Raw genomic sequence first — 25072 nt, 5'->3', positions numbered from 1 at the left:
AAATGGAGTGAGAGTGTGAGTGTGAGGGATATGCAGTTTGCTTTAGCAGAGTCACAGATGTTTTAAAGTTTCCTCAGCTTGACAGGGCCGTCTCTTCCAACCAAAGAGTATCTGATTGACAGTTATTTTCTTGCCCAGTGTCAATGTTGTTTAAACAGCAAAAGTAGTTTCACCTGTCTGTGCTCCTTTAGCGTGTTGGTCTTAATATAAAGTGAGGTCAGGCATATGATTGGTACATTCATATATACATTCATATACAGAGCAGTGCATTTGCTCCATCCAAAAGCAGCTTTAAACTGCCACCTTATCTCAGATATTATGAGGGTTCCCAGCACATTGACTTACACTGTCTGACAGAGTTAATGAAGAGGGTTCCTCCTTGATGCTGACCAGTTGTCTGTGCTCAATATGTTGAGGACAGATGAGTGCAAACTGTTCAGCTCAAGAAGAAAAATGTGTATATTATATGCATAGTACAATAGATGGTGCAGTCTGAAGGTGAAACATCACGATGCTACAATGTGAAGGTCACATGTCCTAGACTCTGGTAAGAAGAGAAAAGCAGATCTGGGGCTTAATTATATAACAGTGGGTAGGATCTTAAAGTCAATGCGAACACAAAAGAAAAAAGTGGTGTGGGCCATAAACTATTCAGATTAATAAAACGATGTGGGTGCTCACCTGCAGACAATGTTCCCTTGACTGTATAAATCACAGTCACAATGTGCACACCTGAATCAGCTTGACAAGCTGATCTCTACACCCATACATTCAGCCATGAATGGTCAACGCAAAGCAGCTCCTGAATGTTGAAGCACAAACATGAGCTTGCTGATCAAGGCAGGACGAGTCAGATAAGTGTATCCATCCTACAGCATCAAATATCAGTCTCACTCAGGTATTTGGACTATAAATTCACAGCAATCAGACTAACAAGTTCAAATCTTTCAACAATGGGCTTATCAATCAGTGGTATCCCAACATGAATTAAAAGTGCAAGTTTGATAGGTGAAGACATCTCATTTTTACGTTTTAGCTTCATTGTGAACTTTTGATCAGGTCTGATCATAATAATATTGAATGTGAAAGCTTGTAAGAGCCGTCATTGGCTTTAATACTTGGCCCAGTCAACAAGCTGGAGAGCCATGTGCCCCGATGGTAGCATGTGTATGTGGCAGCTGCCCTGGTGTCTCCGGTGGGAAAGGAAGTACTTTTCAAAATAAAACAAGAACTGACAAAGGGTTAGATCAAAACATATTGACACAAACATCAAAAGACATTGAAGAAAAACACAAGAAACACAGAGATCTAAGGAGTCCATGCCAATACAAAGTGCAAAACGTAAAGTCCAGAATTAAAAATCAATACCGTCAATACAGGACTGTGACAGTGAATCTGGACACTTGTGTCCACTGCAGCAGTTTTACACCTTAATAGCAAGAAAATTGCAATGACACAATGACACAATGACACAAAATACTGATGCTCTCTAATTCTTTAACATAAACTTGGATTTCAACAAGCAGCGGTGATGATGGCCGGTGCGACCCAGCCTTCTCCTCGGCATTCTGATAAAACAATCGCATCGAGTTTTTTTAATGGAACATTTGTACTCGCTACAAGCACAAGAGCATATAACACTGGCTAGCTTTGCTACATGGATAGTATAATTTCTGTCTTCTCCGTGGAAAAAAAATCACACAAATTCACACCAATATTTATATTGTCAATTGTGGGCAGCCAAAGGTATATTTCTCGAGAAAAGTACATGACAACATTTCAATTTATTTGAGACCACCTTTGTCAAAAAACAAAAATCTCTGAAACCAAGCTTAGTCAGGCAAAAAAAAGACAACACAATGATGTAAAAATGGATGAAATGATAACTCATAACAAGATTGGGAAGGAAAGAAATGACAAAAAATAAAATAAAGATAAAAAGATAAGTTAATCAGACATCTGAAACATGGGGGGGGGGGGGGTGTTACCAAATTAAAATAAATAATTTAGTGTCAAAAACACAAGCCTTTTTGTACCCAGTACAAAAATACATGAATGGCAAACTGACAACCATGGAGTTACGAGTTGATTTGGCTTGTCATCACAGTGATGATGAAACTAAATGAGCTGTATTTGTACAATTTTCTGGAGGTGAGATGTGTTGCCAGAAATCACACAAGTAAACATTTTCCGTTTGCTGAATTCTTCTTCTTCTTCCGGGCCTCCTCCCGGTTGGGCATGCCTGGAAAACCTCCCGAGGGAGGCATCCAGGAGGCATCCTCACCAGATGCCCGAACCACCTCAACTGGCTCCTCTCGACATGGAGGAGCAGCGGCTCCACTCTGGAGTGGGCAAACCACCCTTTTCCGGCTGAGGACCATGGCCTCAGACTTGGAGGTGCTGATTCTCATCCCAGCCGCTTCACATTCGGTTGCAAACTGTCTGGAGGTCATGGCCCGATGGCACGAAGAGGACTACGTCATCCGCAAACAGCAGAGACGACACCCTCCCGCCACCAAACTCGACCCCCCCCACCACCCGGCTGCGCCTAGAAATTCTGTCCATAAAGGTTATGAACAGAACTGGTGACAAAGGGTAGCCTTGGCGGAGTCCAACCCTCCCTGGGAACAAGTCCGACTTACTACCCGCCACGCGGACCAGACTCTCACTCCTCCGGTGGAATGACCGAATGGCCCTTTGTAAAGGGCTATCCACCCCATACTCCCGGAGTACCTCCCACAGGATGCTCCTGGGAACAAGGTCGTAAGCCTTCTCCAGGTCCACAAAGCACATGTGGACTGGTTGGGCAAACTCCCATGCCCCCTCCAGCACCCTAGCGAGGGTGAAGAGCTGATCCACGGTTCCACGGCCGGGATAAAAACCACACTGCTCCTCCTCAATCTGAGGTTCGACTATCGCCCTGACCCTCCACTCCAGTACCCTGGCGTAGACCCAACTCACCCTCTGGTCCCCTTTCTTAAAGACGGGGACCACCACCCCGGTCTGCCACTCCAAAGACACTGCCCCCAATGTCCACGCAATGTTGCAGAGACGTGTCAGCCAGGACAGCCCCACAATATCCAGAGCCTTGAGATACCCAGGGCAGATCTCATCTACCCCCGGGGCTCTGCCACCGCGGAGTTGCTTAACTGCCTCGGCGACTTCTGCCCCGGAGATTGGACGACCCCCCCCCCCCCCCCCAGCACTCCCCAAACTCTGTCTCCTCCATGGAGTACAGTACGTGTTGGTGGGATTGAGGAGTTCCTGAAAGTATTCCTTCCACCTCCCAATTATCTCCCCAGTTGACGTCAGCAGCCTCCCGCCCCCACTGTAAACAGTGTGGGCAAGTTCCCCTTGTTGAGGCGATGGACGGTTTGCCAGAAACTTTTCAGAGCTGACCGATAGTCGTTCTCCAAGGCCTCACCGAACTCTTCCCACGCCCGAGTTTATGCCTTGGCGACTGCCACAGCTGCACACCGTTTGGCCTGCCGGTACCGGTCGGCTGCCTCTGGAGACCCACAGGCCAGCCATGCCCTGTAAGCCTCCTTCTTCAGCCTGACGGCTCCCCTCACCTCTGGTGTCCACCAGCGGCTTTGGGGATTACCGCTGCGACCAGCCCCAGCAGCCGCCTCGACAATGGCAGAGCGGAACATGGCCCATTCGGACTCAATGTCCCCCACCACTGATTGATGTGGTCAAAGATCTGCCGGAGGTGGGAGTTAAAGATCATTCTGACTGGTTCTTCAGCCAGGTGTTCCCAACAAACCCTCACTATTCACTACTACTACCGGGCCTGCGCGGTGTCTTCCCCTGCCATCTGATCCAACTCACCACCAGATGGTGATCAGTTGAAAGCTCAGCTCCTCTCTTCACCCGAGTGTCCAGAACATGCGGTCGCAGGTCAAATGAAACGACTATAAAATCGATCATACACTTGCGACCTAGGATGTCCTGGTGCCATGTGCACCGGTGGGCATCCTTATGTTCGAACATGGTGTTCGTTATGGACAAACCGCGACTTGCACAGAAGTCCAATAACTGAACACCACTCGGGTTCAGGTCGGGCCTGCCATTCCTCCCAATCACGCCCTTCCAGGTCACGCTGTCGTTGCCCACGTGAGCGTTGAAGTCTCCCAGTAGGACAATGGAGTCCCCAGCCAGGGCACCATCCAGTACCCTTCCCAAGTACTCCAAAAAGGGTGGATACTCTCATCTGGTGTTCGGCGCATACGTGCAGACCACCATCAGGACCCGTTCCCCGACCCGAAGGCGCAGGGAAGCAACACTTTCGTCCACCAGGGTAAACCCCAACATACCCGCAGAGAGTCTAGGGGCAACCAAAAAGCCCACCCCCGCCCTCCGCCTCTCACTTGGAGCAACTCCAGCAAAAGAGAAAGTCCAACCCCTCTCAAGGACTCGGGTTCCGGACCCAGAGCTATGTGTCAAGGTGAGGCCAACTATATCTAGGCGGTAACGCTCAACCTCTTCCACCAGCTCCAGCTTCTTCCCCGCCAGAGAGGTAACGTTCCATGTCCCAAAAGCCAGCTTCCATGTCCGGGGTTCAGACAGTCGAGGCCCCCGCCTTGAACTGCCACCTAAACCACATTGCTCCGGACCCCTTCGGTTCCTCCTATGGGCGGTGAGTCCAAGGGAGGATATTTAAAGTTAAAAAATAAAAATCGTTTATGCAGGGTTGAAAAAAATCATATACCCAAGCTGTAATCAGCTAACAGCCTGCTGATTGAATCCGTGTTTCTGATCTGTCACACCATTAATAGCCATCCTGTCAATGAGGCGGTCCATATGGCTCCTCCAACACTGATCCCTGCTAAACCTGTGCTGCCACGCACACTTGCTACCAACTTGCTTCAGTGCCCTCGAGCTCAATGGTAATCTAGAATTCATGTTCTGCTTTGTGCCCACTCTCAGGTACCCAGGGGGATTCTGCTCTGTGTTCCTTGGTTTAGCTAAGCATGCCACTTGGCACACCCAGGGAGCATCTTACAGTGGAGCTGTCAGGTCCAAGGTAAACTGCATCCATTTGTCACAATAAATGATTTAATCAGTGATGAAAGTGCTCCTGACTAGAGAAAAACTATTTTAAACCAAATTAGTAAAATGTGGTTTTTAAACACAAGGCTCCAAACTTTCTCAGTCCTTTGAACGATTAGAACATTCGACTGCACCAAGTTTTTCCTAAAACAGCAAAGTATTATAGTAATTCCTAACTGGCTGTGGATTAGCTGTATATCCCTTCGCACAGCTGTAAATGTTAAAAAGATTCTTGCCAGTTGCTATGTCAGAAGAGTTTCGCGATGTGTCATTAGCTGTACAAATTTTGCAGTATTATTATATGGCTCCAAAAACACACATCGTGGATCTTAATATAAGGTTATTTATTTCCCTGGTAAGCCTATTTTCTCTTTATAACAGTCAGATATTGATTAGCATTTTCCACATTTAAAAGAGTCTGTAACTCTGCACAATAACTTAAACACAAAAATAGTCATTTGGGTAGGTATATATAGGCATTATTCTTCTGCCTATACCTTTTCAGCAATTTCAGCCATATGTTAATTTACTTTATTCTGTTATCTATGTAAATACTTACTGTACATTAAAGTGTATACTGTAAGTACTTTTTAGCTTGTTGTGTTGTGTGTGCTGACTGAATAAAATACACTACCACTAACACACTATTTATCAAACAGGGAACGAGAGGCAACAAAGGCTTCTCTTCAAGAGGAGCCTCACTCAAATAAAAGCCTGGCACACTCTGCAACTGAGGTAAATAAAGTCCCTGGTCGATTTGAGGAAGTATGCTGTTCAGAGTTGTACTGAGGAGAGACCAGTGTACACACTGACACCGATCTGCATAACCTTATAGGCAGACTGTACTTCCTTATCAGAGTGGATGTGTTCTAACAAACTCAGTAAAAAATGGCGACCAAGATAACTGATGGCCTCTTCTCTTGCTCATTAACTGTATTTAGTTTCATGTTTTGACAGAATAAAAGCTGATATCTGTTTTGAAGAACAAAACAAAGCCATACTCTATGAGAGTATTAATGGTCCTGCGGTTTTGCCCCGTGTATGCATTTACATGTTAAGAGGTAAACAATGCTCAAGGCATCATGGCCATTACCCTGATTCACTTTCACTGTTTCTGATTGGTTTGATCATTTATACAAATTACATAATCATTCTTAAATAAAACATATCTCTCCAGAGACTTGTTGGGTGGACAAGAGAATGTGCAACACTAAAATTGTTTGTTTCTAGGCATTGATTTACACAGACCCAAATCTCAGGGGAGGCTGTCATCATATACAAATAGTTTCTGACATCCTGCTCAGTCCTTTGGATACACTTGCCACATCCAGTCTCAAGGAACACACAAGCTTTCACAACTCTTAACTTGGATTACTTGTGGAGACGTAGAAATGATCAAGGAAAATGGGGAATAGAATAAGGGAAATGTCGAGCTCAAAAAAACTGCTGAAAAAAACAAGTTCACACCAGCTCCATGGCTTCCATTTACTCATTCATTAGCTTAACAGCTTGTCATGTACAGTGTCACAGGGAGCCGTAGCCAATCCCAGCTGACAGTGGTCAAGAGGCAGGGTACAGTCAGATGTTATGGTCCTGGCCTAGGGGAACCATTCCCAAGAAAACCAGGCAACTTCACGGTCAACAGACAAAGAAGCGGTTTTATTTAGCTTCAGAGGTGAGCAGTGCCAACACAACAAACAAAACTAACCAAGATCCCTACCTGTCCTGCAAGAAATGAATGTAAAACAAAAGACAATGAATAACCTAACTCCTAATCCAAAAACAGAAGAAAAATGACAGGAAAATAAAAAGGCTTCTCCCTCCTACTACTGCCACTGAAAACCCTAAGTACTATCTAAAATTATTTACAAAATGATTGACTCCAACAGAAGTTTCACAAATGGCTCACAGCATACTAGACTGTTACATGAGTTACCCTTACGTACGTCATTGAGCTAGAAAACACTTTTCACATGGTTGGCATGTTGGGAACGGAGGAGCGAGAGGGCGAAGGTCAGTGTCAGGTGGTGGCTATGAATCATCAGTCAGCCAATCACTCAGCAGCAACCCGATCATATGGCCATCAGGTAGCGCGCGCACACACACACACACACACACACACACACACACACACAGACACACACACATGCTATTCATCTCTGATACACACACAGATTGTCACTGCAGGGGAGGGGAGGAGAGGGAGAGCAGTCAGTGCTGAAATAAAAACATAAACAAAACACTTATGACCAGTCATAACACAGATTGCCAGTCAATCACAAGGCATCTGTAGGTCCTGCAAATATTTAAACTCTCCACACTTTAAAATACTTGAATACTGTATAGTTTTGACAGGGGGAAGCTGTTAAGTTCTAGCAGTATTTATAGTGACTACCGTTTTTGGAAATTTGGATTTTATGGATATAAAAAGATATCATTACCTCAGGACTAAAGAGTGTGAGTTATTTTGTGACTTTCCCCCCTAGTAATTAAGCAACTGACTACAAAGGTAACAGATCACATCTGAATAAAAAAAAAAAATCCTAGCATCTAACATATCCTAAATCACAACATAAACTTTACCATTACTGCTTCATCAAGCGGATCACAAATGTTCAATTCTGTAGATCAAGACCACGAGATACAGATGATCAATATTCAAGCTGTAGTGGTAATTGTAAATATATAATACTTGTTTCCTTTTCAGAAAAACTTATTTTTAAAGAACCAAGTAATCTGAATCACATAACCAATAATAATGCATTTAAAAATTGTTGCGGTATCAAAAGTTGGTAATCAGGCGTTGGACAGGCGTCTGAATACTATGACAGCAATCATAGTCAGCTATGCGGCCAAGAGGTTTGGCCTCATTGAGAGCAGGAACACCAAGTCCAACTACACAATGAACCGCAGAGCCACTCAGATTCACAAACTGCGTCAAGAACTTCGAAGCCTCAGGAAACAGTACAAGGTGGCTAGCGAAAAAGAAAAGCTACCACTTGCTGAGCTCCATAACATCTTGAGGAAGAAGCTCATGACGCTGTGCTGGGCAGAGTGGCACCGAAGGGAAGGAAAGTGCATGGAAGCGTGCCGCTTTCATCTTCAACCCTTTCACCTTCACCAAGAAGCTGCTGGGGGACAAGTGCAGCGGCAGTCTCCTGTGCTCAACTGAGGAGGTAAACTCATTTCTGCACAACACCCTGCGTGACCCAGAGAGAGACCAGGAGCTTGGGCCTCAGAGGGCCCTCATAAGCCCACAACCTCCAAGAGTGGACTTTGTATTGAGGGAGCCCAGCTGGACAGAGGTTCAGGAGGTGGTGAAGGGAGCAAGAACAGCTTCAGCCCCATGCCCCAGTGGTGTTCCATACACAGTTACAAGCGCTGCCCGCAACTGCTTCGTCATCTTTGGAAAATCCTCAGGGTGATCTTGCGCAGAGGAAAAGTTGCAGGCCAATGGAGATGCACTGAGGGCGTGTGGATCCCCAAGGAAGAGAACTCCAAGAACATCAGTCAGTTCAGAACCATCTCGCTGCTAAGTGTAGAAGGCAAGATATTTTTCAGCATCTTGTCACGACGACGGAGTTCCTTCTGAAGAACAGCTACATTGACACCTCTGTTCAGAAGGGCGGGATCCCTGGAGTGCCTGGCTGCTTGGAACACACTGGAGTGGTCACACAACTCATCAGGGAGGCCCACGAAGGAAAAGGAGACCTCACCGCACTATGGCTGGACCTCGCCAACGCGTACGGCTCCATACCTCACAAGGTTGTTGAGCTTGCCCTCCAACGACATCATGTTCCCAGCAAAATCACTGACCTTCTCCTGGATTATTACAATAATTTCAGGCTAAGAGTCAGTGCTGGGTCAAGCACATTGGACTGGCATCGGCTTGAGAAAGGTATAATAACAGGCTGCACCATCTCAGTGATCCTTTTCGCCCTCGACATGATTGTCAAGTCAGCAGAGGTTGAGTGCAGGGGTCCCTTGACAAAATCAGGAGTACGCCAACCCCCAATAAAAGCTTTTATGGATGACCTGACTGTCACCACCACATCCGTCCCGGGCAGTAGGTGGATTCTCAAAGGCCTAGAGAAGCTCATCACCTGGGCAAGAATGAGCTTTAAGCCAGTAAAATCAAGGTCTCTGGTGCTCAGGAGGGGAAAAGTGGTGGATAAGTTCCGCTTCTCACTGTCTGGAGCCACCATTCCATCCATCACAGAGCTTCTCACTGCCTGGAGCCACCATTCCATCCATCACAGAGCAGCCAGTTAAGAGCCTCGGGAAGATCTTCGACTGCAGCCTTAAAGATTCTGCCTCCATCCAGAAGACCAGTAAAGACCTCGAGGCATGGCTTACCCGAGTGGACAAATCAGGGTTGCCAGGGAGGTTCAAGGCCTGGATTTACCAGCATTCCATCTTGCCCCGGATCCTGTGGCCCCTGCTGGTGTACACAGTTCCCACAACAACAGTCGAGGCCATGGAGAGAAAGATCAGCAGCTTCCTGCGTAGATGGCTTGGTCTACCACGCAGTTTGAGCAGCTCCGCTCTGTATGGCACCAGCAACATCCTGCAGCTCCCAATTAACGGCCTCGGGCCTCGAGTTCATGGTGACCAGAACACAGGAGGCACTGCAGTACAGGGAATCCAGAGATCCAAAGGTGGCTTCGGCTGGTATCCAGGTGCGAACAGGCAGGAAATGGAGCGCAGACAAAGCTCTGGAGGTGGCTGAGTCACGACTGAGGCAGAAGGTGCTGGTGGGGTCCGTAGTCACAGGGCACGTGGGCATTGGCTACTTCCCGGCAACCAGGGTTGAATACACCAAAGGCAAAGAGCGGCGACATCTCTTTCAGGAGGAAGTGCGGGCAGGCGTGGAGGAAGTGTGAGCCAGCAGGATGGTGGGAATGGGACAGCAAGGTGCATGGACTAAATGGGAGAATGTTCTGCAAAGGGAGATCACCTGGTCCAACATCTGGAAAGCAGACTTCCATCGCATCAGGTTCTTAGTCCAGGATGTCTATGATGTCCTACCAAGTCCAGCTAACCTCCACGTCTGGGGTAAAACCGAAACACCATACTGTCCCCAATGTTCAGGACGGGGATCCCTGGAACACCTCCTCAGCAGCTGCCCGAAAGCCCTTGGAGACGGGCGCTATCGCTGGCGCCATGTGCTCAGGGCAGTTGCTGATAGCCTAGCCATTGCTATCAATACCATCAAAGGCCAACACAAGCCAAAGACCATCATGTTCCACAGAGCCGGAGAGAAGCCCAACACTCAACCATGGGCAAAGTCTGGCCTCCTCACCTCCGCCACTGACTGGCAACTGGATGTGGACCTTGGCAAACAGCTGAAGTTCCCAGGCAAGATTACATCAACACGACTCCGACCAGACATGATCATCCTGTCAGATTCTACCAAGCAGTTGATCATACTGGAGCTCACAGTGCCCTGGGAAGAGTGCATGGACGAGGCCAACAAAAGAAAGCGTGCCAAGTGCCAGGAGCTGGTGGAAGAATGTAGGAGGCAGGGCTGGAGAACTCGCTGTGAGCCTCTGGAGGTGGGCTGCCGAGGATTTGCAGGGCATTCACTCAGCAAAGTGTTCACGCTGCTGGGCCTCACCGGGGAGGCAAAGAGGAAGGCTATCAGATCCACTACAGAAGCCCCAGAGAAAGCCACAAGGTGGCTATGGATCAAGAGGGCAGATCCGTGGGGAAATGCTGCTGGGACACAGGCTGGGGTCTGATCAACCCCGGTCGGGTCGCCTGGACGAGGGTGTCTGATGTTGAAAGACCCGAAACACCCAATGACCCCAGGTTACATCACTGATGATGTGTCCTAGCGCATCTGCAAGATGTATCTTTCACCTGTCATGCACTTTGGAATCGCATGGTAAGATCTGTCATTATACAGTTGCTTTGATACATTTCACTGATATAAGTTATTACTATTATGGCTAATACACTGATTGATCATTTAATAATTGAATACAAAACCCTCTGAATCTCCATCTCTTTCACAAAATATTACCCCAATAACTGTGACAACTTTAAGATTGTAGCTCCCTACAAGTTTGTAATAGTTCAGAAATGAGCCAAGGCTATGGCTGACAATAATGCTAATTTAAAGAGAAAAACATGAAAAAGCGGGGTAATAAGGTATTTAATAAAGTGTAGGAGGGATTCAGGCATTTTGTCCCCCACATTGATGCCATTGTACAAATTTGACAGTTTTGAGACAGGTTCTTTGACATGAATCACTTACCTGCACTGCAGTAAAGTTTAAACCAAAAACTTCTCCTTCCTACATAATAGTACACTCAGGTGCAGTTCTGACAATGGTAAACAATTCTTTCCTGTGTGTGTTGACTGCCTTTGTGACATCAACGGGAAAAAAAAACAGAAAAAAAGGAAGCCTGATCTTAGTCTCCAGGCTTATCCTCCTCAGGTTTATCTAACTCCCGTTCTCCACAAACCGACATCATGCCAAATCTGTTCACTAAAAGCACAAGCATTCAACTTACAATGATTCCTGCAGGCAAGACTGACTAAAGAGACACTTCTGATCATTCTCAGTCAAACAATATTGTGTATGCTTCACTCTATAGCCAGTCTCCTCAAGAAAAGACACATTCACAGATGCATTTCCATGGCAATGTGCATTCTTCTTGAGTTCACACTACTCCCTCCTTGGGTGAGATCTCTCCTTGCTTCTTAATGGATTTGACTCTTAAGGCTTGCAGCCACACACTACTCTCCTTGTAATCACTTTTGACTTTAAGGGAGCACTTCACCCCAAATTACCATAAAACCTCCAACTATGGCCACGGCACAATTTAATTTGGCTTGAGAATTTACAGTTGATGAGCATTTGTCCTCCATAGATGGAACTGTAGGACAGTCTGTCTCCAGTCTGTTGGGTGAATGAACAGCAGCAGTGATGCTGAACAGAATGAATGGCCCATTTTATAGTGTCTAATCCACACACACACACACACACACACACACACACACACACACACACACACAGGATGAACATGCTAATGTCTGTTCTTTGTTTAGACAACCAGTATATTGATAGGGTGCCAAATTTTTAAAAAATGTATTACACATATACTGTATATTTGTAATATTTACTTCTTCATGTTTATTTTAGCTCATTTTCCCATACATTTAAAACACATTTTTCAAAATGTTTTCATGTGTGAAAGAAAATGTAATCTATTTAATCCAAATATAAACATTAAATCTACTCGTATGTAAAATTTTAACGTTAAAATAATAAAATAATAATCCTATATGTAAATACAAAGTAAATACAAAAATAAAAATGTAAATACAAAAAATTTGTTTTGCATTTAGCAACACGCATACACAGCCACATACAGACAAACACAAATAAAACTGTCACGATACTGCATTAATGTGGTTCTTTTCTCAAAAGTGTTTCGCAATTTTGGTCTCATTGACCCATTCACAAACACAATCACAAACTGATGGTGGAGGCTTCCATGCAAGGTGCCAACCTACTCATCAGTAATTAGTTAAAGCAGCACATTGTGTTAGATATAGCTAGTTTTAAAAATGTTTTTTAGGTGGCATTTACTGTCCACTCTAAAGCGTGAATGTTTGTGTCTCCAGCATGCAGTTCTTGGGAGTCAACTTTGCAGAGTCCCTCTGATGGGCTGACAACATCTCAACACTGGTGAGCAAGGCACACCAATGTCTGTGCTTTCTCAGGGAGCCAAGAAGAGCAACCCCCCCACCAAAAAAAAATCTGCTTGTAAACTTTTCTGGATGTACTCTAGAAAGCATACTGTCATAAGACTCTATGATTACCTGGTACAATGACCACAGATACAAAAAAGCCCTCCCATGAATTGTAAAAGCAGACATTGTTTGAACATATACACAACATCTGCTGTATGAGGAGGACGAAGAACATCATAAAAGACAATAAACAGCCAGGCCACCATCTGTTACAGTTCCTGCCATCAAAAGCACCCAAACCAACAGGATAAAAACAGACTACCTGAAGTTAAAAGTCCGCATGATTATTACAGGAGCAGTTTCATCCAGTGATCCTCTCAGAGTCAACAAGAATAAATGAAAGAGGGGAGATATTTATGTCCACCCATCTGAGAACAATATAAATATATAATTATAAGGGAGATTATGCTGTGTAAGGCCACCATCAGTTTGTATAATATGTCAGTGGTGTATTTCTAAACTCAAGTGCATTTTTTTCAAATTATTCTTATTCCTGTTAAATAACATAGCATAGTAGTGCTAAAATACAGTCAAAAATACAGTCGCAATGTCAATTTAATCAGAAAAAGGAGGCAAGTCTTTCTTCAGGGGGTATAAATAAGGATTTTTCTATTCATGATTTTGTTTATAATTTTTCTTTCTGAATGTAGTTTTTCATAGTTTTTTTCTAAAATTATATTCAAATGTGGTTTTTAAGTTTAATTTTACATTAGTACCCTTTTATTTTTTTTTCATCCATCCATCCATCCATTTTCTTCCGCTTATCCTGTTTAGGGTCACGGTGGTGCTGGAGCCTATCCCAGCAGGCAAGAGGCGGTGTACATTAGTACCTTTTTAGTTTTTCAACCAACCAACAACCATTCACACTCACATTCATACCTCCAGTCAATTTAGAGAATCCAATTAGCCTAATCCCCAATTACATATCTTTGGATGGTGGGAAGAAGCCGGAGTAACCGGAGAGAACCCACGCAGGCACGGGGAGAACATGCGAACTCCAAACAGAAAGATCCCCTGCCTGAGCCGGGTCTCAAACCCAGAACCTTCTTACTGTGAGGCGACAGTGCTAACCACTGCACCACCGTACATTGAAGTTAATCATTTGGTCTGTTAATACGTAACAGTTATATGGCAACAAAATCTGATCTCCAAATCAGCTTTGTTTGATGAGTCTGCATTATGTGGCTCTCAAAACTGGGAGTGAGAACCCCAAGGCGTCCTTTAGAGGTCTACAACCAAAAATAATGGGAAAATCCTTACAATTCCATTCCTTTCTAACACAATAACTAATGTAGATAACTGTATCAGCTGAAAAACACTGTTAGGCATGTAAGGAAAGCTCCATTCATTAGTATTACAGTTGAAATACCTGACAATGACCCTGCAATATTTTAAACATAGTGCGGTTGCTAATTTCTAACATTTTAATTGCCCAGTTTTTCATGGATAGTCTAACAAAGGAGCAAGGTGAGGCTGGTTCAGCATTTCTATGGTGGTCTAAGCTGAAAGACCAAAGGCTCTGAAAAGCTACGCCAAGGACACCACTTTTCTGCTAGACAGGTAGGTAAACGTTTGCTTACTAATGACAGCAACTGAACAAGTTAGCAACTTTATCCTCTGACAGGTTCATGTTGTTATTGTAAGTACGTGACACATCACCAAATGCATAGTGACAAGATAGACCACAAGAATTGTCTATCTTATTCCTGCTATTCCGACGCTGACCATATGTCGTCTGTCAATCTAGCAACAATGAGAAAACATTAGTGCAGCAAGAGCAAGGGAGATATCTACTAACTGGCTGTCCACTGCACCATTAATGTCTAATTTAGATTCTTTATCACCATTGCGGTGCCCATTGGAAGTGAAGAAAGAATTTTTTTTTGTGTGTCTGATTGGAATGGGTTGTGTTACAAGTAGCAATGATTTTTGGAACCTGAAAATAGACACAAGGGCAGGATGGATTTTAGGTTAAGGTTTTATTGTAGGGCTGGATTCTGGCAGAGGGCAGATTTGCTGGCTGGGGGACTTTGAACTCTGATATGGCATGGAGGGAAGACTGACTTGATTTTCAATTGCAGATTAGGTGCAATGGGCTAACAGGAAATGATATGGCACAATGGGAAAACAGGTTCTTGTAACAAAGAGCAGGAGGAGATTAATCATGCTATGTCATTGTTTTCGTGCAGCCGATAACAGCTACCACTTCATGGACTGAATAATCTTGTTATGAGCTGAAGAAAAGCCAGGGTACTTAAATTGAGACAGAGGTGTCTTTTTACAGCCACACCCTTCAGAGAGACGGGGAGGAGGGGAGGAGTGGGAAACACCAAGATCACAGTAACACCAGGATCACAATAGGGCCATGACAAATTGACATGACTGATTGCAGTCATCTTGGCAGATCTTGGCAGATCAAAGTTGATCTGCCAAGATCTGCCAAAATCGATATGAGAAGATATGATGAGATATGAGAAGACCTCATAATGTCAGACAAGTCAAACTTGGTGCCATTGTACTAAGACGACTGTAATGACGACCGTAAGGCTTTTTATTATAGTAACACCTATAAAACAGATTTTCTATCAGCTCAATATTAAATCCTGAATTTAAAACATTCCTAACCTTGAGACATCTAAAGTACCTATTTTGTAAGTTGATAAAATGCATAAAATCTTTTCTCCAGCAAAGAAAACTGTACACTTGTAGGAAGGTTTTTTTGCTTTTATAACCCACAACAGGTTACAGAGTTCACTTTGTGAATGTGTAATTCCCGGCCTAGCCAGCAGGTGGCGCGTACGTCCTCTGCATATATTAACTCTGAAATGAGACGTTATTAGAGCGCGTGATACTTTGCTGAGACCCCGGTAAGAAATACTCTGAGAGAGAAGTAAATTTCTAGAAAAGAAAACCTGGTACAAGCATTTTAATATTTTGACTTCATTAGGATCCACACAGGAGGTAGAGCCGCGAGAGAAAGGGTGGAGCTGAGTTGATCCTATAGATTCTCACAACACCTCCGGTAAGAGAATTAATGCTGAGATGAGGGTTGTATGAACTGTTAAGATCCTTACCGTTATGAAAAAAAAACTGTTCTTTAAAAAAAAACAATCGGAGTTCTGATATTTTATGTTTTATTATATATATAGAGACAGATTCAGGTTGTTTTATGTGTTTGAAAATGTTTTAAAAAATAAATGTTAATAGCGTGTGTTCGTTCAGATCCGTTGCTGACTCAGTTAGCCACTGTCAGTTGTAACTGCTCGCTGATAGTTCACGTCGTTAGGGGGCCCATTTTTCAGTTTTGAGGTACCAATTAATTCATTGACGGAGCACTTGCATTGTGTATTGGTCAAATATGATTGATTTGGTGAAATTATTAAAGGTTATATTTAAAATATAGTTAAAAAAACATGGGTGGATTTAAAGGGGTTGAAAACAGGAATCTTGTTTCTCGGCTGTTGTGATTTTGTTTCTATACTGTGAGATGGAAGTACATGATTGATGGATTGATTTTTCAGTGGAACTCATCTGTCTTCTGTGGTGTGATGTGTGCATAGTGATTAGAGTGTAATATTTACATCCTTTACTGTTGGTTGTACTTGATTTGAAAATTAAATGAGATGAAGTAATTCGATTTTTCTGAATGAGATAGTAGGAACTGATACATTCTGTACTGTATGTATAGATTGGGGTTTTTTTTAGAGAGAGAGAGAGAATTCATCTAAACCTGACCCTGATGGTCAATGACCAACGCACCACAGACGTTGGCAGCAGATGGACCAGGATCCTGGTGTGGCCAGCCAGGGAATCTTTGGAACCATCAACACTCTCTTCTAAACACAGATAAGATAATACATAAACCTACCTGTGTAGTTAAATAAGTTTTGAGAGACAAACATTCACACACGCACGTGGGGAACCAGAGACACTGAGTCTCTTTGTTTCTTTCATCCTCACTGGGAAACAGTTGTTCTGAAATCATACTCAGGGAGCCGGCTTAGATAGGCAGGGAATATAAATGTTGACAATTTTTGTCTTGTCAAATACATGTATATCTTCAAACTAATTTGCGTTGTCTTCTCTCTGCTGACCTTTTATAATTCTAGGCTTTGTAGCCCCATGAAAAACTTCTTATTTTGGTCCAGCTTTGGTTTATAGTAAACTGAGTTAGTTGTCAAACACACTAACTCAGAGAAAATAAAAAAACGGTTAAACTTGCAATGCAGACACAGCAGATATTTTAATGCCTGAGCTGAGGGTTGTGTTGTTGATCTCAAAGTTCTTTCTATGATCCCTGACTTTGTACATATGTGTGTGTGTGTACAGCTGTCATCACAGATTTAAACAGAAAAGCAAGGCACAAAAATGGCAAGAAAGGTGAATGTGAGGGCACATGAGACCAAGCAATTGGTCATAGAGGCTGACCAGAAGGCTGAGCTGCAGAAGGAGGAAGCCTGGATGCTGAATGCCGAGGATCATTGGTGGCATTTGGAAAATAAGCCAAAGAACCACTGTGTGTTCACACCAAACGCGAATGCGAATTTCGCGTCGCGTTATTCGTGCAAATTTGACGCCGGATCATTTTTGTGTCCATTTGTGTCATTCACGCGAAATCGCTCACCTGCCCGAGTTGCGAGTATTTCCAGCAACGTTTCTTTCCGCCAGTTCACCATGAATATTCAAAGCACTGTTGCATTGTACCTGCCGTGGAAGGCCGAAATACGTCGGAAAACTAAACGCCATCGTATGTGGGTTAACAACACCATCTAGAGGCGAGGACAGCCATGTGAATTTCACCGCTTGGTGAATCGAGCTCCTCCAGGGGCTCCGTCTGGATAACTGCCGTTTCCAGAGGTATTTTCAGATGACGACTGGCCAGTTTAACGACCTGCTAGCTAGGATCGGTGACAGGATTTCACGAATGGACACCAACTTATTCAACTGGTTCTTGTAATTTTGACATGTGGTGTCATATGGAACCGGGTTCCCACACATAGTCACAATCAACTTGTCCTCCATCTTGCGACACAGTTAGCCGTGACGTCGGGACATCCTCACTGCTGATTGGCTGTCTTGACGCAAATTTTTTGCCAAAGTTGAATATTTTCAACCTGCGCGAATGGCGAAACCTCGCCTCACGAATTTGCATTGCCCGACAGAAAATTCCTGTTGTTCGCGCATTTGCATAGACTTTGAATGGAAACTGTTCGTGCAAATTTGCGCTTGGTGTGATCACACAGCCAGGCTGATCCAAGGCTTCAGGAATCCAGGCAACAGGCCAAGGATTTAAAACAGAAAGTTGGACCATGGAGATCAGCGAGGATTTTGGAGGCCAAGCGGAGGGTCAAGATGGATGAGCTCCAAAATGATTCAATTGTCCAGAAGGTCAGGCATCACACCAGGGAGGTCAATCATAAGACTGAGCCATGGAGGTCAGCCAGGATCCAGGAAGCCAAGTGTCTGGCACACGAGGCTCAACTGCTGAAGATGGAGGCAGCACCAATGATCGTCAAAGGGCCATCCAGACCTTCATCTGACTTCTTTGACACTTTACATGAGGGTGAAAATACCATTTGCCCTCCTCTGGGTGTTGGGGCATCCATGGTGTGTCATTTAAAAATGGAAAGGTGCCAGGTGGCCAACGAGGCCAATCGGAAGGCTGAGCCATTAAAGACATTGTGCATCTGCTCAGATACTGTGTATAATATGTGGTCCTGTTCCTTCAACCCATTTCATGATGAAAATTCTAGTTTATTGAGGCAGCCACACATTTGACTTTCAGGCTACTGTTAGGGTCATCACCTATGCAGACAACTCAACACATTCCTAAGCAGACTGGACCTCTTCCAACATGATTGTTTCCATCTCAGCCATGCAGGATTTGATCTCTTTTCTAGGAATATTGCACTCACAAATAAATCCTGCAAAATCTATACTGCATAAAAAGATGGTGCTTATACCACAAGCTGTCCTCCACTTACAACTTGTCTTTGAAATCTAGTCCATAGTGTCTCTTGCCTGTCCTTCAATGTGCTCCATTACTGACTAAATGAATAATTAAAAAAAAATACTTTTGCTCCCATACTCATCAAGTGTGTGTTATCAATTTAAAGTAGACAATTTAAATAATCTGTTATTACAGGCATACACTGCTATCTTGACATTTATCCTCAATGCATAAGGGACGAGAGCAAGCAGGGCCCTGGCAAGGCCTGGTTATCACTGAAATGTCTCTCTGAGTCCGACAATCTTCACAAATGCATTGTTGCACTATTGGAGTCTGAACTGCAGATGTGAACAGACACTAGACTGACTGAACTGGAGCAGCGAACCCAGTATGAATACGAACAGTATGATTGTCAAATTTCAATCAATATAAGTGAATTAAAACTACCAGGTCAGTCAATTAATGGTTACTGTATTTAAACCTCATAAAAAAATTTGTTTTTATTAGGGCTGTTCGATGATGTGTTGCAAGATGGCACCTTGGCCAATCTTTGCTAGCCTTTCGCTTGTGCCATGATAAAACTAGGTCCCTTCCTTTAATGAGATCCCTGTGATGACTTATTGAATGCATAATACCCCTAAAGGCTGTATGTGTAAACCCTGTTGCATGACCATATCTATCAATCAGGAGAGCAGTGAATGGAAGCTGGGGTATTTTACTGTTTGAATTCAGCTTTTCTTAATGTGGGTTAATTTAATGATGGATAGTCATTCCTTCTATTCCTAGAGCATATTATTATTAAATCATCATATTAACTGGTCAGAAATATTCTTTGTGTACAGCTCATGAAATTTAGAGCAATGTGACTAGGAACTAAATGGTCTTGGTGTGTCCCACAATCATAGTGGTTCTCACAATCTGTTGTGGAACAGTACAAACTATGAGGGCCAAAATAGTTTGTTGTTGGTGTTATTATGATATTTATCCTTTATGGTGCCATATATTGCTGTTCTACCACCTGCCAGATGTGATCCTCCATTTACATTTGTGGAAAGTCAACAGGAAACTTTTTTATTCAACTACAGTGAAAATGTCTTTTCAAATAAATACCAGCAAGTATGAACTGACCATGTTGATGGATTGAAAAATGTGTGAATTTTGGAAATTATAGCATTTTTTTGTAAAAAAAAAACAAAAAAACAAAAAAACAAAAACAACATTAAAGCTGCAAGCAGCGTTGTTAGGGCCTGAGTCTCCGTGCGCCCGCGACCGGGTGCCAAACGCCGGCCCGAATCCAACGGTGTAATTAGGAATAAAGAATACAGTGGTGTGTATTTTGAAGCTGTGGGAGTTTTAGTTTACATGTGAGAAGCGAGTGTTTGAGAGTATGTACCATGAGAGCAGACAGGTGCCCCAGTGGTAAGTTTTGGAAGTGATTCCATGAACGCCCTAGGAGGAGATAGTGTTTGTTCGGGGCGCAAAATTGTCCAAAATTGGACATTCGTGTCCAAATTGTGGACATCCTGTTAGAGTTAGGTCAGGGGTGTCTGTGTATGATTTGTCTGTCTTGATGAGACAAACAAAATGGTGTTGGTCCCATGTCTGTAGGACATTTCTACAGGCCGTGGCGTGTTTTTTTGTGCTTTCTCCTCCTAGGGCGTTCATGGTATCGCTTCCAAAACTTAATACATGACTCTCCTAACTCTGCTGATTAGAAGTTATTAAAAGCTTTTATAAAGCGTAAACAGTTTGGATTTTATAAGCCCTCAAAGTGGGGGAGACACTTTTTACACTTTTCACCTTACAATGGAGACCAATGGGGCACCTGTCTGCTCTTACATGTAAATTAAAACTCCCACAGCTTCAAAATACACATCACTGTATTCCTGACAAAAATCCCTACAAAAATATGGTATTATGTTCCACTTTTGCCCAACATATGCAGAGCTATTCGATTTTGACACATGAAACATGTCAAAATCCTCCTCTGCTCTCCACTCTAGCACAGATCAAAGACAGAGCAGCGGGGGAGGGGTTCTTAAAGGGCCAGCTCTCAGCTCTGCTCTCAGCTCTGCACCAGACTCGGGCTTCTATCTCCTAAACTACAAGGCCCAGGGATTTGCCAATTACACCGTTGGATTCGGGCCAGTGTTTGGCACCCAATCGCAGGCACGTGGAGGCTCAGGCTCTAACAACGCTGCTTGCAGCTTTAATTACACTTTTCACCTTATAGTGGAAACCAATGGGGCACCTGTCTGCTCTCATGGTACATACTCTCAAACACTCACTTCTCACATGTAAACCAAATGTCCCACAGCCTCAAAATACTCACCACTGTATTCCTGACAAAAATCCCTACAAAAATGTGGTATTATTTGTCACTTTTGCCCAACATATGCAGAGCTATTTGATTTTGACACACTACAAATGTCAAAATCCTCCTCTGCTCTCCACTCTAGCACAGATCAGAGACAGAGCAGTGGGGGAGGGGTTCTTAAAGGGCCAGCTCTCAGCTCTGCTCTCACACACTGCACCAGACTCAGGCTTCTATCTCCTAAACTACAAATCCCAGGGATTTGCCAATTACACCGTTGGATTCGGGCCAGCGTTTGGCACCCAGTCGCGGGCACGTGGAGGCTCAGGCCCTAACAACGCTGCTTGCAGCTTTAATAATACATGGATTGCAGTTGTAAGCAAACAGATCCATTACATGGTTCTGCGGGACAAGCAGGGGGGCTCATAAATATTTAATCAATTGATATAATCATTAATTTCATTTACTTATTTGAATTTTATGATTTTACAATGGTTAATTTTGATAAATTTGGTTATGATCAGTGGTGCAGTGGTTAGCACTGTCGCCTTACAGCATAAGGTTTCGGGTTTGAGTCCCGGCTCGGACACGGGACCTTTCGTTTGGAGTTTGCATGTTCTCCCCATGCCTGCGTGGGTTCTCTCCGGGTAAACTGCACACCTAAAACTGAGGTTCCACTCAAAGGAATAGATGAATGGAAACACTATGTTATTTGACTTTCATAATTAAATTTTTTCACTGGTGCCAGTAAACAGGCACCCAAAACCACCAATTAAATACAGTATCTTGTAGCCTGACATGAAAATTCAGGCACAGAGGCTTTGCTGTAGTTCACACAGGTCTCAGAGCCTTACTCTGCTTTGTGGAGTAATAGGCCAGCTGCACCACTCATAGATTTTGTTCATATCAAAGGGAAAATACCAATATACAAAAATACTGTTGAATCCCAGAAATTCTTGTTAAAATTTGGGCAGGATGGCTCTGAGGTAGAGTGGCAATAAACCAAAGGGTCGCTGGTTCAATCGTCACTTCCCCCTAGTGACTATGTCGAAGTGTGCCACTGTGCCTTATGAATTTTCAGCGTCCACCAACAGTGAAAGAGTGAATGAGATGACACGATAAAGTGCTTGAGTGCCAAGTCACCGTTGAAATGGGTCAGTTTACCATGAAATTTCGTACTTGTCACATGAAAAAATAAAATGTATTATTCAACTTTGTAACAGTGTCTGACCTGCGTGAGTTTGTACTTATTACATCACCCAGGAGCAATTTGCTCAAAATCTGCAGAGACAAAACAGTTATTTTTTTGTCTGTGGATCATGTCCATCAACTCATGTCTATTGCTGACATTTTATCACTAAAGAAATTACAGTCTTGTTTTTGATAATGTCAGGTGTTTGAGCTGAGAGAGGGAGATATCAGCTGATAGTTGAGAGAGATTCGCTCTTTATTAGGTGAGCAGTGGTGTAGCTTGAATATTTTCCCCTTTTTTATTAGTCAAATATAACAAGAAGAAGAGCACAACCCACCATAGATATTTGTTACAGCTATAATAATATTTCTTTAATGGCTTCTCTCATTATTCTCGTCATTCATCATGTTCGCAATCTAAGCAGTGTGCATTTCCAATTACCCCATGGACACCAGCTGAGGTTGGGCTCTGTGGCTCAGGATCCATTTGCTTGCACACCAATGATGTCCTGCACTGTCTTGACTGTGGGGGATGAGTGGTGTATTGGTATGGTCCGTTAGGTGACAACAAAAACATCTAGTCACATGCTAATGAAGGTGCTGCAGGAGGAATTTGTTGTACCATTCCCCACAGGCTGCATGTATTCCCTATCATTCAGTGTCTCAGGCTGTGTGATTTTGCAGGACATTAAAAAAAACCTTTGCATCATGACTGTTTGGAATATTGAAGCCTCAGTGTGAATCATGAGTAACAGACCTGTTACTAAATCAAAACAAATTTCATGTCATGTCTGTTTCTATGAAGGCCAGTTTACACAGAGAAATCAACTATAGCCCCTTTCACACTGCACCAAAAACGCGGGTGATCACTGGTGTTTGGGCACTCTGAAATGGTTGACTCGGCATTTTGACCCATGTCCACTGAACCTCCAAGAGACCCGGGTGTTTGGTGGCTTGCCTCAGCTCTGCTCTGCTCCCCTGCAGTGTAGAAAAGGCAGCCCGCGTTGTCTCAAGTTTCCTGTGACCTTCCTGTCGCATTCTGATTTTGTCACTTTGCCGCCTGTCGGGCTGTCATTGTGGAAGCGCCGGAAAAAAATGGGCTGGGCTGGGCTGGGCTGGGCTGGGCCGGGCTGAGAGCTGCTCACTCTTCTCTCAATAAAGTTTTGGTCTTTGCCATAAGATCAGTCTTCCTGTTGATGTCCCTGAGACTCTATTTCACTCCTTTTTTTCAAACAATTTACATGTGTATGATCTTAGGTGAATTAATTTTATGCTTGGGAACTCCCACCAATAAGGGAACCCTAACGTGAACTGCGCAAGCGCGACCGTGTTAATAAACAACTTGTAAAACGATCTCGCACATCTTTTTTTATCGATCATGCAGCGCACTGGCAAGATCAGTTGGGTTGCTTATCAGCCATTTGCTCACAGCGAGAGACAATTTTGTGTGTGATTCAGTCCACACGCCTACTCTTACTTTCAGGCTTGAATTTACATCCAGTAACAGCAACCTTTCAGTCTCAGCGGAGGAACCCACTGGACTGTACCACTGGACACTCACAGTATGGTGCAATAGCATACCATCTCAGTCTTCATCCAATATGCATGAACAAAACTAAAGTCATTCTTAATATTTGCTGAGAATAAATTTGAAAATGAAAAGATGTTGTACGGCAGAAAATACATACCCAGACACCTTTCCTGATCAGGTGCAGTGATATGACGCGGTACCTAAAAAGCCCTTTCATGACTCCGGTAAGTTAAACAAAATTTTGGTAGGCAACTAGAAGAGAAACTGCTGCTAGCATATAGGAGAGGATGAGGAGGATTACTTCTGGAAAACAAAAAAACCAATATTGATCGATTGGAACAGCATATTAAAAAAGGAGTAACTGCATGCTTTGGGAGTTGAGGTAAGGACAGAAGCGCTGCTTATGTACAGTATCTGATAAAACTACCACATCTCATAATTCTAAAAAGTTTTTTTCACAGCACAACCCTAGTTCTCTTAATGCAGATAAATACTGTGTTGGATTAAAGTGTATGTAATGACCCCTGAGACAATATGCTCACACGTCCTAAAACTAAAGTTCAATGCAGATATACTCTAACTGTGAGGCATGCTGCAGGGGTCTGGAGCTCCATGCATGTATGCAGAGAGAAGGGTATCATTCTGATTGTTTTGTACTAAAAAATTTGGAAAATAAGCCTTTTTTCACAAGAAGTTAGATTATTTTGTTATTATTTCAATTCAAAATGTGTTCCCCGCTAGGGTGGGCAAGGCCCCGTTATAATGCATTCAACATTATTGAAAACAAAACAAGTGTTCATTTCCATATTTTGGATCAAAGACATATTGGGATGAATTTTGAATTGGACAGAGGAAAGCAAAAAGAAGATAAAAAGCTCCAAAGACAGATTCTGTTGTTTTTAAACAGCTGGATTGCATCATTCCTTACAAGTGTCACTTTACTGACTTAACTGTACAACCAGAATGCATCCTATTTTAGTTCTTGCTGGTGCTGGGTGACAAAATGGCAGTGATAATTAACACAGTAGAAAAGTAAAATATTTTTGATATTGTAGTGGTGATTTATGGTAAGATGCAACAGGCTCCTCCTTTGAAAGGATGTCAGTCAGGAAGTAGAATTAGCTTTTTGTCGCAGACAAGTGGCTAAGCTATCAGGCTCTTGGCTCATAAATAACAAAATAGAAGCAATATGAACTGTGAAGCCAGAGGCCATGAAGACATGAAGACATCATAGAAATGAAAGATGTGGACATACAATAACCTAGAATTA

At 43.4% G+C, this 25072-nt stretch overlaps 1 protein-coding gene across 1 annotated transcript in view; it reads right to left on the bottom strand.

Moving 5' to 3' along the window:
* The window catches only part of abca2 (ATP-binding cassette, sub-family A (ABC1), member 2), a 70960-nt gene that overhangs the window by 44048 nt on the left and 1840 nt on the right, over positions 1 to 25072 (bottom strand). The window lies entirely within an intron of this gene.

Source organism: Aulostomus chinensis, chromosome 6, assembly GCF_037954235.1.
Source record: "Aulostomus chinensis isolate RoL2024-O1b breed Wild chromosome 6, RoL_Achi_v1.0, whole genome shotgun sequence".
Taxonomy (NCBI): domain Eukaryota; kingdom Metazoa; phylum Chordata; class Actinopteri; order Syngnathiformes; family Aulostomidae; genus Aulostomus; species Aulostomus chinensis.
This window is presented reverse-complemented; position numbering and strand designations above follow the sequence as displayed.